The following is a 15,449-nucleotide window of genomic DNA, read 5'->3' as shown; positions in this document are numbered from 1 at the left end:
GCCCTTGGTCATGGTTGGGGAATTAGCTGTGGGATGTGCCCACATTTAGGCATCTCTCCAGAATACTGGCTACTAACCAGTCAATTTGTTGACATCATTGTCTAACTGTAAACAGTTAAGTGATTACTGACACCATTAACTTAGGCCAAGGAGTTGTGCCCCCCACCCAAACCACAAACCACTTTAAAAGAAAGGTAATCCTTTATGTTCCATTCATTAACTACTACTTTGCATTGGCGAAACCTGGACATACTCCAGTACAAGAAGGGAAAGTGAGTTCACTGCTCTCATAGCAGGATTCGATCACAAGCACTCGTTCTCACTCTAGACTCAGAGCAGTGGTCTCAAACTTCAGTGGCATCAGAATCACCTGTGTTCTGGCAATTACTGGGCCTCACTCTCAAAGTTCCTCATTCAGTAGTTTTTGGGTAAAACCTGAGCATCTGCATTTGCAACAGGCTCCAGGTTGTACTGATTCTGCTGGTCTGGGGCCACCCTTTGGAAACCACTGACCTAGAACTGGAAGAAATCTCCCACTTAGGCTAGGCTGACTCTCTCCCAATATATGGAAACACAGCAGATGCTACTCACTCTGAAAAGTTAACTACCATTTTGACTTATAAATGAAGGAGACAGGCAGTTTTGAGAATTTCTAAATTAAAGTCTTTTCGTTAATAACCCATGGGGATTTCAATTTTAATATTCTTCATGCCCTGGAAAGACTGTCATTAGAAACAAGGAAAACACTACATTCAGAAATGGGTCACAGCTGCCACCACACTGAGGGCATTTGAGCCAAATCAAGGTACACAACTATTTTTTCCCCTATTCTTTACACCAAATATATTCGAAGTCAGCAGAATCTCTAAGATGTCTAGGACTAAGAATGAAGAGTAGAGTAAGATCTAAATACAACAATTCAAAAGCAAGGAAAGAGATTCAGAAGCACCCAATAGCTTTATCATTTTTTAAACTGCCCATTTTAGCACAGGATTTTTAAATTGGAAAAGAGATAGCAAATTCTACCTATAACTGCATCACAATGACTCTTCATTCACTCCTTGGCCCTCAGCTTTGCAGATTTGTAGACTGATAACACAAATGGGCTATTGTTTAATTATATGCATAACTAATGAGTAACTGTATGCTCAGGGTGCAGCTTTAGCCGAGTCCTTTGTGTCAGGAAGATGCCCTCAACCATGAACTCTGCAGTCAGGGTTCTGAAGGTTTGACAATCTCAGCAAAGAGCTTAGCCCCAATCCATGTTCATTCATTGATAATTTCCATTGGCATAGTTAATGACGGTGACAATATACCAAAGACCACTTCTATAACTGCCTAGATGGGACTCGGTGATTGGATTGTTTAAAAAAAAATGACAGAATGAACACATCCAAATTCAGCTGGAGGCGTAAGTTCCAGTGTCTGTTAAAAACTCTGTCAAACTATTCAATACTTCACAGTGACACGTTATATTGTTCCACATATTTAATTACATCGTTGCTATATTCACATGGTGAGACTGGGTTTTTAGGGAGGAATGGCCATGTTTTCCTTGAGTTTCAAGACTGTGTATGTCATGGGCTAGTGAGATTATGAAGTCTGGGGTCCTGCTCTTCAGAACTGAGAGGAGGAAGAGGAAAGAAGAAATCGTAAGATTGCAGGAAGAGCATGGCGCTCCGAGCTGGGCGTTTTCATGGGTGTAGGCAGGAACTGGGAGCAGAAGATGGAAGGGCATGGAAATCCACAGATGAAACAACTCTGGGTGTTCCTTCCCCACGTAAGGTGGTTATTTGGAAAGGCCAGACTTACACCTCTTCCCAGCAGGAATTTTCTCAGTATTGAAGGGAACGAGGCTTCCTGTCTGAACCCAAAGAACATGAGCCCATCTCTAGGCACCCCCAGCAGTTTATACAGCACTCAATAAAAAGCAGTTGTTATAATGAAACTTTTGACAGGAACTGATGTTCCAGTGCTTTGCAACATAGCTAAATATAGCTGGATATTCATCCAAGTGCAGGTGAAACAATAGATGGGGTAGATGTTGTTTTCCAGGACTCAGAATGATGGCTCTGGGGCTTCCCTGGTGGCACAGTGGTTAAGAATCCACCTGCCAATGCAGGGGACACGGGTTCGAGCCCTGGTCCGGGAAGATCCCACATGCCACGGAGCAACTAAGCCTGTGAGCCACAACTACTGAGCCCATGTGCCACAACTACTGAGCCCGTACTCTAGAACCCATGCTCCACAACAAGAGAAGCCACCACAATGAGAAGCCCACGCACCGCAACGAAAAGCAGCCCCCACTCACCACAATTAGAGAAAGGCCGTGCACAGCAACGAAGACCCAATGCAGCCAAAAATAAATAAATTAATCAAATAAATTTTTTAAAAAAAGAAAAGAACGACGGCTCTGCCTCCAGAAACCTAAAGCCGTCAAACGCCACAAATTTGCTTTCTGTTGGTGGTGATATATTTCTATCCAACCTTGTTCCACAAATAATCTGAAGAGGCTTATAATATGCATGCCACCTTAAAATACGAAAGTGTGAATAAAAAAGGTGAGGAATAATATAGATAGAATGGAAAGACATGATCAGAAGGCCTCATGCAATCTCCAAAATTGAAGACTAGGCCAGAAATTGGGCTCTGAGCTTTTCAGCAGCCAAAATAATTATAATTATAATAATAATAGAAATGAAAAATTAATATTGTCTATCAAAAGGAAACATAACAATTCATCCGAAGAAAGGCTTTTTCCCAATTCTTGGGTTGAAAGTACATTCCTATGGGAGATGGCCTGGCCACGGTGCATTAACCTCACCCTTCCAGTCAAGCCCATCAGGGAAAGGACACTGGAATTGATGTCAGAAAACCTGCGTCTGAGTGGCTGTTCCAGTTGATCTTGGGTTAGTCACTTGCCTCTTATAAAGCAGCAAAACATACTCCACAGCTGGCATGAGAATTAAGATCTTGAGATAAACGAAAATCACGAAGTGCTATTCAAGGAGAAAACATTTTGAAATCATGTTTTCTTTATTACTCTTTTAGTTCCCCTTGCCATACAGTCAAGCATGCCCCACACACATCCTCTTGGGTCTCTGAGGTCCACAGGTGGATTCAAAACCAGCCTACATCCTGGAGAGCTGATTTACTTCGGGGGCTTGCTCTCCATAATCAGTAACTGTGAACAGTCCCTGATTTATTACAGCCCTTCTCAAATTCAATCTCTTGACCAGCAAGTCAGAGATTAATCTGAAAAAACCGTTCTGTGTTCATTTGTCACAATTTCTACTTTTTGTCCAGCTCACTCCTTCATCCTTTCTCACCATCCTTTCTCACCATCCTTTCTTCACGGTGAAGAACTAACACACATCCCAGGAAGCCTCTGCACTTACATAAAATCTAAGGCAGAACACTGGCAATGACTACCATTTTATTTTGTACATTCATTTCCTTAAAAGTCATTACCCTTTGTTCCTAAAGTCACATAAGAGATGACATCGATTGCTTAATTTGAAAGGTTCAATATAATGAAAGATTGTTTTGAATCCCAAATTCTCAAATACCAAAGATAAAATACAAACTATAGAAAAAGTGTTACAAAGCCAAGATGAAAATTTTACCAAATGACCATTAAAACAGAGGCTCAGACTTGTAACTAGTATGCTAACATTATGGGAATTTGTCTATTTTTACTTTGGTATTGGTGGTGGTGACTGGACCTCTTAAGATGATAAAATCTCTTTACTCAAAGCAAAGGAACTTATACAAAAGGAGAATGGTTATGCATTTCTTGTTATGTAATTTTTTAACAGTTCTGCTTCCTCTTTCTCATGACATATGGGGACAGGTCCTCCAGGTGAGAGAGATTCAATGGCTCAAGTTTGTAAGATGCATGAGTGCATTTTATCTATGAGGTCACCATGTGGAAAACTGCTGTTTCAAGGCACTAATCACAGGTGAATGAATGAAAGTGGTACTTTCTTCATACTTAAAGAGATAGGATGTCTTCTAATTAAGGAATTTATTTCATTTATGACAATATCCATCCCAGAGTCCAGTAATTTCCCTGTATTTTATTTTTTAAGACAAGGGATGAAATAAGAAGTATATTAATACTTTATCCGAAAAAAATGTTGATAACTCATAAATTAATTTTCTAGATAGAGTAACCTTGCTTCTTTAAAATCCCAAACTTAGAAAATAATCCGCCACCTTGGATGGCTATCTTTCTAAAATGAATTATATATGTACATGATTTACCAAGGAATTTCAATTCTTTGAGAATGTAAAGGCAGCATTTTCCCCTCAGTCATGACTTTCAGTGGTGCTATGTAAAATGAGTTTTTCCATTCTCCTCATGATGTCTTAGGCAGAATCTATAATTTCTGGTTACTTTCAGTTATTAGAACCTAGCTAAATTCAAAGCTCCCTCTGTACCTGACACAGGCTAGGCTTGGGGGCCAAGAGCCAGGAGTGGGGTCTGGGCCATGGTTTGCTTATTCATTCTTTCTCCCACCCTAGCATGTTGACTTGGTAGATGATGGAGGGGGATGCTGGCCCCACTGCTGGGTCCAGCTGCTCTCCGGTGGGAAGGCAGAGGAAGGACAAGAGGAGTACCATTGAAACACTGCGCTCACAGCACTTAATAAGCAGCAGTGGTTATGATAATAAAATGTTTTTCAGGAACTGATGTTTGAAAGTATATAGCTGGATATTTATCCAAGTGCAAGTGAACAGATGGGTTTGACATGCTGTTTTATAGAACTCAGAATGGCAGCCCTCTGGCTTGCCTTTGGTTTGGTCTAATAGTTGGTGACTTAGACTGATGGGTGACTTAGACTCCTCGTAGGTGGCTTCTCCCCTTTAGTTGGGTGGTGTTCAGCTCCATCTCAGCCCCCTCTGTCACTGAAGACCACTCAGAGAAATAGTCTAAGCTCCCTCTCTGCCTCTCTAGTAGTCCTCATGTCCAACCCTTTCTCAGGATGGACCACCCCATCATTTGACTTGGGGGTCTCCTGGGAAGCCCCACAGCTCTTACCCTTTCTCTGGGTTCCATACTTCTTCATGTGGAGCCATGGGTATGACTAGTATACTCTTCCCTTTTCTCAGGGGACAGAGAGAGTTTGGTTGGGGTGGAGCTGTACCCTACTTCTTCCAGGCCACTACCACGGTTCAAGACTTGCTGGTACAGAGTACTCCACTGGGCACTCCTGACCAAAAACTGACGACAGCTCCCTTGTGCTTGTATGCCCCCAATTCCAGAGAATTCACATCAAGTACTCTTAAGAATTCTCTCACCACCCTCTGCTCTAACTTGTTAAGCCTCCAGCCAGGGGATCAGAAGCAAGTCTCTTGCAAGTACTGCAATTTCTATAAGTAATTATCCTGGGGAAAAGGAGAGAATTAAGTTACAGAAAAGATAAAGGAGTCAGAGTTTGCTTAAGTCCTCTTCTGGAATATATCTGACTGGATCAAGAAGTGGAATAGAACCACAGTCCTCAGGGAAAGAACTAGAATGTTGTTTCACTTCTCTTAGAAAGAGTAACTCCTAAAAAGTTCACTATACAGAAGAAAAAGAGACACTTGTGATCTTAAGACTTCCACTATTTATCATAAGGTACGTGCTGTGGTTTTCTCTTTCATTGTCTCTTAGCCCTAGAGAAAAAAGTTATTTATGCATCATGTCGTATGACACAGGAAAATACTGCCTCATGGCCCAAAGAGAACCTTCAACTGCCTTGACTTGTCAGGCATTAGTATGTCAGGATTGATGGAGTGTTCCTCAGGGGGAAATTAATGAATATGCATTTGTGACTAAAGCTTTTCATTAGTGCGCTCTCTCTCTGTCTCTCTCTCTCTGTCTCTCTCTCTCTGTCTCTCTCTCTCTGTCTCTCTCTCTGTGTGTGTGTGTGTGTGTGTGTGTGTGTGTATGGTCGTGGTTTAAAAACTCTGACTTATACAGTTTGGTCAATGACTCAAGTCTAGTTAGAAAGCTAAATAACAGAACTTTCCATTGAAGAGATGGCCTAACAAACCAAAGTTAATGCAAGCATTTTATATCAACTACTAAATATATATACCTCTCTCAGTATAGGATGGCACCCCAAAAATGTTGCTGACATTATTAGTCCACATGGATACTCTTATCTTATACTTTCTTAAAGAAAAAGGCTTTTTACTCTTGTATGTATGTACTAGGAAAATTTTACTTCCATGAGTAAATATCCACAATTTTGGTGGATTAAAGTATTAACCAATGTATTGCCTTTTGGAGATTAATTAAATACTGGTTAGTATGTTGATATTATTTGCTGGCAATCTCATTAACCTCAGATATCCCATCTGAAAGCTTAATGTTCTTTGTTTATATGTAATGTGACACAACTGCAGAATACAGGTAGAAATTCAGATGTGATCACATCTCGGGTTTTATTCTTTATCATAACAGAGTAAATCAGGGAAGTAGAATTCTGCTGAAGCCAAACTTTGGCTGCAAAGGACTTCTGACCACCTAATCAGAAGATATGATTTCCAACACATATAAACCTAGATGTAAATTTGTACAATAAACTAGAAATTTAATGCCAGCAAAAGGATTTTTCGTGCAGCGGGTCCAACCAATGGTTTTTCTTTTTTATCGAAGTACAGGTGATTTACAATATTATAATAGTTTCAGGTATACAACATAGTAATTCAATATTTTTACAACCAGTGGGGTTTGATGAGGGTTTTCCTTCATGCCTGTAATGCTCATTCCTCCTTCAACTTGACTCCTTCAAGACCTGTTTCAAGTCTCACCTCTTCTACGAAATGGAAATTAGAAATTCAAACTTGGAAGCTGTAATAATCATGGTTATGATAAAGCTTTATCCACAACTAAATAGTAATCTTAAAATAATGCAGGGCAGAGGGCAGAGCTAAGGCTGGAAACTGGAATGAGGCTGAATTTAAGGCACTTCCCATTGAGTGGAAACTGAAATATACTATTAAATGGGTGTAAATCTTCGCAACCTTCTGGTTTGCAAGGCAGGTGAAAGCATACAGGGTTAGTGTTATTTGCAAAACCCTAAATCGGAATCAGTCCCATAGTCTCACACAGTTAATAAGAATAGATACTTGACTGCTATTATATCCAGTCCCCCTTGTGGAAGCAGTATGAGAGCACAATGGTTAAGAAGAGCACAGGAAGTAGAGCCAGGCATTCGGACCATCCAATTCCCACACCCCTCCCCCACCACCACTGGCTGTGGAACCTGCAGCACGTCACTTCTGTGAACTTCAATTTCTTCCTCTGTGAAAGAGGGGCAGGAATGATATCCACCTCCTACAGAAGTCAGTTAACGACTAATGCCTCATCCTTGGGGAAGTTAAACGAGATAGCATGTACAGGGATGGGTAGAGTGCTTGGCTCTGTGTCTGTGTGCTGTGCTACTCTTGCTTTGAATGTTCTCCTTCCAGCTTCCAAATTCTCTCTCCGTACCTACTTCAATCTCACTGCTATAAAACTATCCCTGACTTTCCCAGCTTCTCCACAAGGATGTTTCCATTCATGGGGGTGTGCTTCTTGACTGCCCAATTTGGTTAGAGGCATCATGAAGACAGAACTACTATCAAGTCCTTTATTTTATGACTTTTCACAAACACTTACTAAAGACTTGTTGACTTAAGTCCTTAAACGCGGTAGCAGTTATAGTGTTGAGCGTCTACACATGATGCCTCTTCGATCATAACGTGAACACATAAAGTTCTAGAAAATTATAAATACTAAGGAATCAAGAAGCAAACGATTTTTATTCAAGGGAAGATTATTTATTTACAAAGGCATAAAAACAGATGACTCCCTGTGTGGATGATTATGAGATTGGTGTGAACTTGGCTTTCAGAGAAATGGCGTGTGATGTTCTGCTTTTTAATTTGCAATTCAGTTATCCGAAAGCCCAGACAGATCTGGGTAAGCAGAGAGAAGCAAGGTAAAATGTAGTGAAAATAGCCTGCAATGGCCTGCTTATTCAGCTGTGAAGATATGCAGTAAAATGGCTACTTTAAATAAAATGTATGCATTCATTATAACAAAAATGAGTATGTTCAATTAAAACATGGGCCTTTAAAGCACTACACCAAGAATTAAGAAGGTTAAAAAGCATCAAGATAGTCAAGACAAAATAGATATGATCATCTGAGTCATTTCTATTTCATCATGGCTGTCTACAGAGTTCTCCAGTGAATAGAACTTACTGAAAATCAGATCTACCTCTGAGAAGACAAGGGAACCAGAATAGGTGAATCTTTCATTTGCATAGTGAAACATAAAGAGTCTACACTATAAGTCAGAAAACACAAGCTGTCAATCTGCTTTTGATCCCACAGAAGAAGAGGAAAGAAGGAGACTGAAGCAGAAAAAAACATTAGAAGACATAATGGCTGAAAAATGTGGAAAATTTTCAACCCAATGGTTCAAGAATCTCAACAAACGTCAAGTAGAATAAACATAGCGATAACTACATCTAAGCACATCACTGTCAAAATGCTGAACGCCAAACCTTAACATCAGCTGGTGGGGATGGCAGGAGGATTACATTAGAGGTAGGAGAATAAAAATTACCACTGACTTCTCATAAGACCCAATGAAGCCAGAAGTAAATGGGATGACATTTTTACTGTGCTGGTGTTTAGTGAGGGGGGCTGGAGAGACTGTCAACCTAAAATTCTATAACTAGCAGAAATATCCTTCAAAAATGAAGGGGGGAGGGATAAATTAGGAGTCTGGGATTAGCAGATACAACTACTATATATAAAATATTTAGATAAACAACAAGGTCCTCCTGTATAGCACAGGGAACTATATTCAATATCTTGTAATAAACTATAATGGAAAAGAATATGAAAAAATATATATGTATAACCAGATCACTTTGCTTTACACTAGAAGCTAACACAACATTGTAAATTATACTTCAATTTTTTTAAATTCTTAAAAAAGAAATCTAATTCTTCAAAAAAAATGAAGGTGAAAAAAGAGATTTTTTTTAAAAAGTGATTTTGCTGCCAGCAGCTCTGTACTACAATAAATATTAAAGAATGTTCTTCAGGCTGAGGGAACTAATATCAGTTGGAAACTCAAATCTACACAAAGGAATGAAGAACACCAGAAATGATACATTTAGAAACTTTTTTTGGTTGTTTTTAAAATGTTTACTTACAGGTTAATTGACTATTTAGAGCAAACATAAACCAATGTGCTGTGGAGTTTATAGTGTATGCTGAAGATGTAGAACGACAATAGCACAAAGTGAGAGGGTAGCAAGTGGATGCATATGGCTTGAGATTTTATCTGGGAGGGACTTCCCTGGTGGTGCAGTGGTTAAGAATCTGCCTGCCAATGCCGGGGACACAGGTTCAAGCCCTGGTCTGGGAAGATCCCACATGCCGCGGAGCAACTGAGCCCGTGTGCCACAACTACTGAGCCTGCACTCTAGAGCCCACAGGCCACAGCAAGGAAGACCCAACGCAGCCAAAAATTAAATAAATTTATTTTTTTTAAAAAAGATTTTATCTGGGAATTGGTATGTGATAAGTTAAGGATGTATATGGTAATCCCTAGGGCAACCATTAAAAAAATAAATAAAACAAAGAGGTATAACTTAAAAAGCCAACAGAAAGCGGAAAATGGAATACAAAAAAACTCAATCCAAAAAAAATTCAAGGACTGAGATTAAAAAAGAAACAAAAACAGATGGAGCAATTAGAAAACAAAAGCAAATAATGCCCCAGGCCAAGGGTAATGGTTCTTGGGGGTAGCTCAGTTCCTGTGGGAAAAGACCTTACAAATCTGTTATATTCACTAAATCACATAAGCATAGCTGCACACAAAATCAATGATATCTATGATAACTTATACATATTAAATTAGTATGAGTGGGTCCTTAATAATTCCCACTGACTATACTGCAGTCAAGAGAAATTTTTAGGACCTTGTTTCCTAGCAGTTTCAACAAGAAGCTTGGTTATCTGCCTTGTGTCAGATAATACATCTTAGAACTAAGAACAATTTCCCCAATCATCGAGGTATTTCTGATTCCATGACTGGGAGTTCCAGTGGTTGCTTAAGACAAAAAGCTTTGGGTATCACCTTTTATTTAAGCTGCCAGGCTTAGTGATTCTGATGTTCCAGCTTCCTGAAGGGAGCAGAGGAAGGTATTAAACTTGGGAGCCAAACAGACCTGCAGCTAGGGTGTCGAACAGTCCCCTGCATGAACTCAGGTCACCCAGCAGTGGGGCTGGAAAGACAGACAATGGGCCAGGTGCAAATGTCCTCAGTGAATGTGGGAGAGTGACCTGAAGGTTGACAGATGGCAGGACTGAGGACCAGGTCACGGGTGTTGTAGACATAAGTAACGTGAGCCTCACAGCAGGGGCTTGTTTATGGTAGAAAGAGTTCCAGAGGGCACACTGGAAGAGCTTATGTGGAAGGGGAGCCAGGGGAGGGAGGGAGGGTCTGGGTACAGTAAAATCAGATTGTGGGAGATGATGGGTGAATGGAGGAGGCATTCTGTTCCAATGACTGTTCCTTCTGATTTTCCTTCTGCATTTCTCACATTCTTTAGAAACTGCCCTTCTGCCTGAGCTGTGCTAAGGGGAGCCCAACACGTTCTTTTGTTGTTGTTGTTTACAGCAGAGCAAGACAAAGGGGGCAGGCCACATCCAACGGGACAAAACTGAGACCCATGTGTGGGCTCGCTCCAGGTTGGGACATATCATTTCTACAGCTCTTCTCTGTCAAAACACTTAGAGGGCTTCTGGTTTCATATAACGAGGCAAATTCTTCCGTTACAGATAATGTCTCAGATTTAATCCCGTCACTGCTATCGTAATATGAACACGAACTACTTAACGTCCACAAGCTTTTATAAACCGTGGAATAGGAGAATGACAATGTTCCCAACTGGTGGGGAGTCTCATGACACAAAGTCTTTACAAACACTTTTGTGTCACATGTGATAAAACAGAATTAGAAATCCATTCCTCCAGCTTTTAAAAACAATGTAATGAAGTCAATGCACCATTTTACAAAGACTAATAAAATCTAATTTAAATACAAACTTTAGTAATTTATAAAATTGAGAGAAATGCCAAGGACTTACTAAGCTTTTTTTTACTTTAGTCCAAACACACGAACACTGTTTTCTTGTTCTCTCATGACCTGTTGATAGTCATAAAAGCCAAGCTATTACCTACATCAAAAATGTTGTACAATTCTTATAGTGTCCGGAGGTGATTTTTTACTCCATCATCTTGGTAGTGTATCTAAAGAGGCATTAAATACAAGGATTATTCTCTCCTTCATCTGCTTTGTAACTCTGAATTCCTTGTTCTTCTGGTGAAATTTAGGAAGCTTCACTTTTTTAACCTTGCAATAGCCATCAGGTTAAAGAAAAGCATATATTCAACACCTAATTTTTTTTTAGTAGAACTTTCTTTTTGGTACTGGAGTATAAATTTGACTTTTATGACTTGCTAAAGGTGCTCTCAGTTTCCATTGCAGAGTTGTCCCTATAACAAGCTCTGGAAACATCTTGTTTCAGGTTGCCTCAGACCAGAAGCCAATCAAGCAGGAAAAGGCGAGTCCAGTTATGTGATTACTTCCCATATCCAATGTTTAGATGCTTTCATTTTGCTTTAAGTGTGGCCAATTCCAAATGCCTCTGGACTCATGAGCAAAATCAAAATAAATACACACACTGACGTAGAACAGTGGGCAACCTCTCTCACACTCAGATATAACACAACTCAATCAGACTCAGATGTCTTCATGGCAAAGGTCCTCAAAGGGCTCTGCACAAAGCTTTTGAGGTTAAGAAATCCAGAGCTACGTGGAATAATTTGCTCTTACTTTTTTTTCCATGGTTCTGATTTTTAAGTGTAGGGGATTATTCATTGCCTGTAGCTCATTAATCATGGTAGCTTTTTTTTTTTTTTTTTTTTGGCTGTGTTGGGTCTTTGTTGCTGTGCATGGGCTTTCTCTAGTTGTGGTGAGCGGGGGCTACTCTTCGTTGCGGGCTTCTCATTGCGGTAGCTTCTCTTGTTGCAGAGCACGGACTCTAGGCTCGCAGGCTTCAGTAGTTGTGGCATGCAGGCTCAGTAGTTGTGGCTCGTGGGCTCTAGAGTGCAGGCTCAGTAGTTGTGGTGCACGGGCTTAGTTGCTCCGTGGCATGTGGGATCTCCCCGGACCAGGGCTTGAACCCGTGTCCTCTGCATTGGCAGGCAAATTCTTAACCACTGCGCCACCAGGTAAGCCCCTCATGGTACCTTTTGATTACGAAAAGTGCAATCCAAAAGATAGTACTCTGAGGACTTGGCAGAGAAGTTCTATGCCTATCCCTGAAACGTGCCAGAACACCCTGCACTCTGCCAACTGTGATTACACTTGGCATTAATTGAAGATGCTGAGAGCTATAAGCCTTCCTGAGTTTAGCCACCTGGAGTAGATTAAAATCTGGGTCCTGCCAGTGAGGAGCTTTGAGGGATTGGGAATACAAGGCTGTTTTAATCTTTTCCAAGTCAGGCTGTTTAGAAATATCCATACATCAAATGTTCATGGATCTCATACAATTTCCTTCTCGCAGGAGAATTCAATCACCAGTGACACTAAGTGGGATTAACTTGTGGTGGAGAGCCATCTGGAGGGAGAGAATTCACCTTCCCCTGGAATTATGTTCAGAGATTTACCACCATGGTTTTGAAAAAGTTGCTGAAGGTGCTCAAAGCTACAAATGATGTTTCCTCTGAAAGCCTTGTTCAGTTGACCCAGTGAAATTAAAACGCAACTGAAGGAAAATCTAGTCCTTCCTTTGTGCTTTATTCCTCTGCCACAGGAGGGTGATACCAGGATTTCAAGGACTGGCTTGAGGTCTTGCAAAGATACCACGAAAAGCCAGTGGAAACTGTGCTGAAACTGTATTGCCTAGATAAAGAGAAAGGCTCGTGAAAAGGAAAGTGAACAGAGGGAGGGACTAACAGGGAAATTACTATGAGTCAGAATTCAGCTCTCTGGATCATTCTAGAGATAAGGGCTGCTCCCTTGAAGAACCCAGAAACAAATATAGATTAGTCTTAGAAAGTAGAGGACCCAGAGAAGCACAGAAGGCAGAGAAAGCCTTCTTTTTCCCGTTGCGGAGCACAGGCTCCGGATGTGCAGGCTCAGCGGCCATGGCTCACGGGCCCAGCTGCTCCGTGGCACGTGGGATCTTCCTGGACCAGGGCACGAACCCGTGTCCCCTGCATCGGCAGGCAGACTCTCAACCACTGTGCCACCAGGGAAGCCCAGCCTTCATATTTTAATGGGACAAAATGAATTACCATAGTCTGAGGATAGAGGGAAGATGGCCCAGGAGGTCAAAGGCCGACATCAAGTTCCCTGGGCCAACCCAGGTCATCTGAAATGATGCCAGTCTTCAGAGCCGTGAGAATGTCAGTCCTCTGGAAGAGGAGCTGAACCTCAGTGAAAAAAGTAAGTGCCAGCCATACCAATCTGACCTCAAAACCTCTGTGATATGGGGGCGAAATCAGATCAGGAAAATAACAGATTATTTAAAAATTGGTTTTATTAAATATTTACTATCTTCATTATTAAAATTACTGACAAACTAGATACATAGTATCTTCTTCAATTTGTAAGTCTATTATGATACAAACAATAGTGAAGCCATTAAAATTATGATACATTGATTGATTTTGAACAATACCCATAAGCCTCTAGACTCATTTGGTGAGGCTAGCGTAAGTCTGATATTTAAACCAGGCAATGGCACCATGAGAAAGGAAAATAATAAAGTCAACTCAGTTTTGAATATAAATGTGAAAATCATAAATTAAATATTGGCAAACTGTCTAAAAATGTGTAAAACAAAATACATAATGACTAAGTTGGGTTGATCTCAAGATTTCAGTGATGGTTTAACATTAGTAGAAAGTCTATTAATGTAATGCTCTACATTAACATAGTAAAAGAGAAAGGACATACCGTCATCTCACTAGATACTGGAAAGCCAACAAATAAATTTCAACACTCATTCATGACAAAAACTCTTAGTAACTAAAACTAGGAATAGAAGGGAACATCTACATCCTAGTAAAGATTACCAAAAATCTACAATAAATATCATGCATACTGGAGAAATGTTAGAAGCATTTCCTTTAGGGTCAGGAACAAAAAAAGGATGCCTGCTTTCACTACATCTATTCTAAGTTTATTGGAAGTCCAAGCCAGCACAATAAGAAATAAAAGATATAAGGACTGGAAAGAAAGAAAGATGATCTAATGATAAGATTGTTTTCATAAAAAATTCAAGAAACTCTTCAAGAAAAACTGTGGAATGTAAGAGGAGAATTTGTCAAGATTACTGGATAAAATATCAATGTACTAAAATAACACTCAAATACACAAGCAACAAATAATTAGAAATTAGAACATGAAATGAAACACACACAATAGCAACAAAAGTTACAAATTTTCTACGAATAAATCTAACAAAAGATGGGCAACTCCTTTCTCAATAATAACATAAAACTGAAGAAAAATATAAAATAAAACCTAAATAAATGAAAAGCTACATTATTTTAATAAATATTATCAAAAATAGAAATTGCTCTTTAACTTGTAAATTCAATAATTCAACACAACTTCAACCAACACTGCAACAGAGGCTTGCTTTTTTCTTCTCCTTTTTTGGCCGCGCTGCGTGGCATGGGGGAATCTTAGTTCCCTGACCAGGGATTGAACCCATGCCCCCTGCAGTGGAAGCACGGAGTCTCAACCACTGGACTGCCAGGGAAGTCCCATCAACAGAGTTGTTTTTATGCAACTAAATTTCACACGTAAGGTGAAATTTATTTCATTTAGATGAATGAAGAGCCAAGAAAAGCCAATACATTTTTGAAGAAGGGAGAATTATATTTGCCAGATAGTAAGGTTTAATATAAAATTATAGTATTAAAACAGTGTGGTTTTGGTACAGGGATAGACAAAGAGGCTAATGGAACAGAGCAGACTTTTAAATAAATAGTTTAATATATGGACATTTAATAAATGGTTCTGACAACTGTCTCTCCATGTAGAAAAAGACAAAATTAGACCCTCACCTCAAACTATACACAAAAATTAATTTCAGGTGGACTAAAAACTTAGAAGTGAAAATAAAAACTGTAAGCTTTAGAAGATAACACAAGAGAATATCATTATTATGTAAAATCCATTAAAAGAAATAAAATAGATTTTAAAAATCCATACAGGTAAAATGTTAAAACAGGGCTTCCCTGGTGGAACAGTGGTTAAGAATCCACCTGCCAGTGCAGGGGACACAGGTTCGAGCCCTGGTCCAGGAAGATCCCACATGCCGTGGAGCAACTAAGCCCGTGCACCACAACTACTGAGCCTGTGCTCTAGA

Source organism: Mesoplodon mirus (assembly GCF_964341445.2).
Source record: "Mesoplodon mirus genome assembly, chromosome: 4".
Lineage (NCBI taxonomy): Eukaryota > Metazoa > Chordata > Mammalia > Artiodactyla > Ziphiidae > Mesoplodon > Mesoplodon mirus.
Note: the sequence above shows the minus strand (reverse complement) of the source record.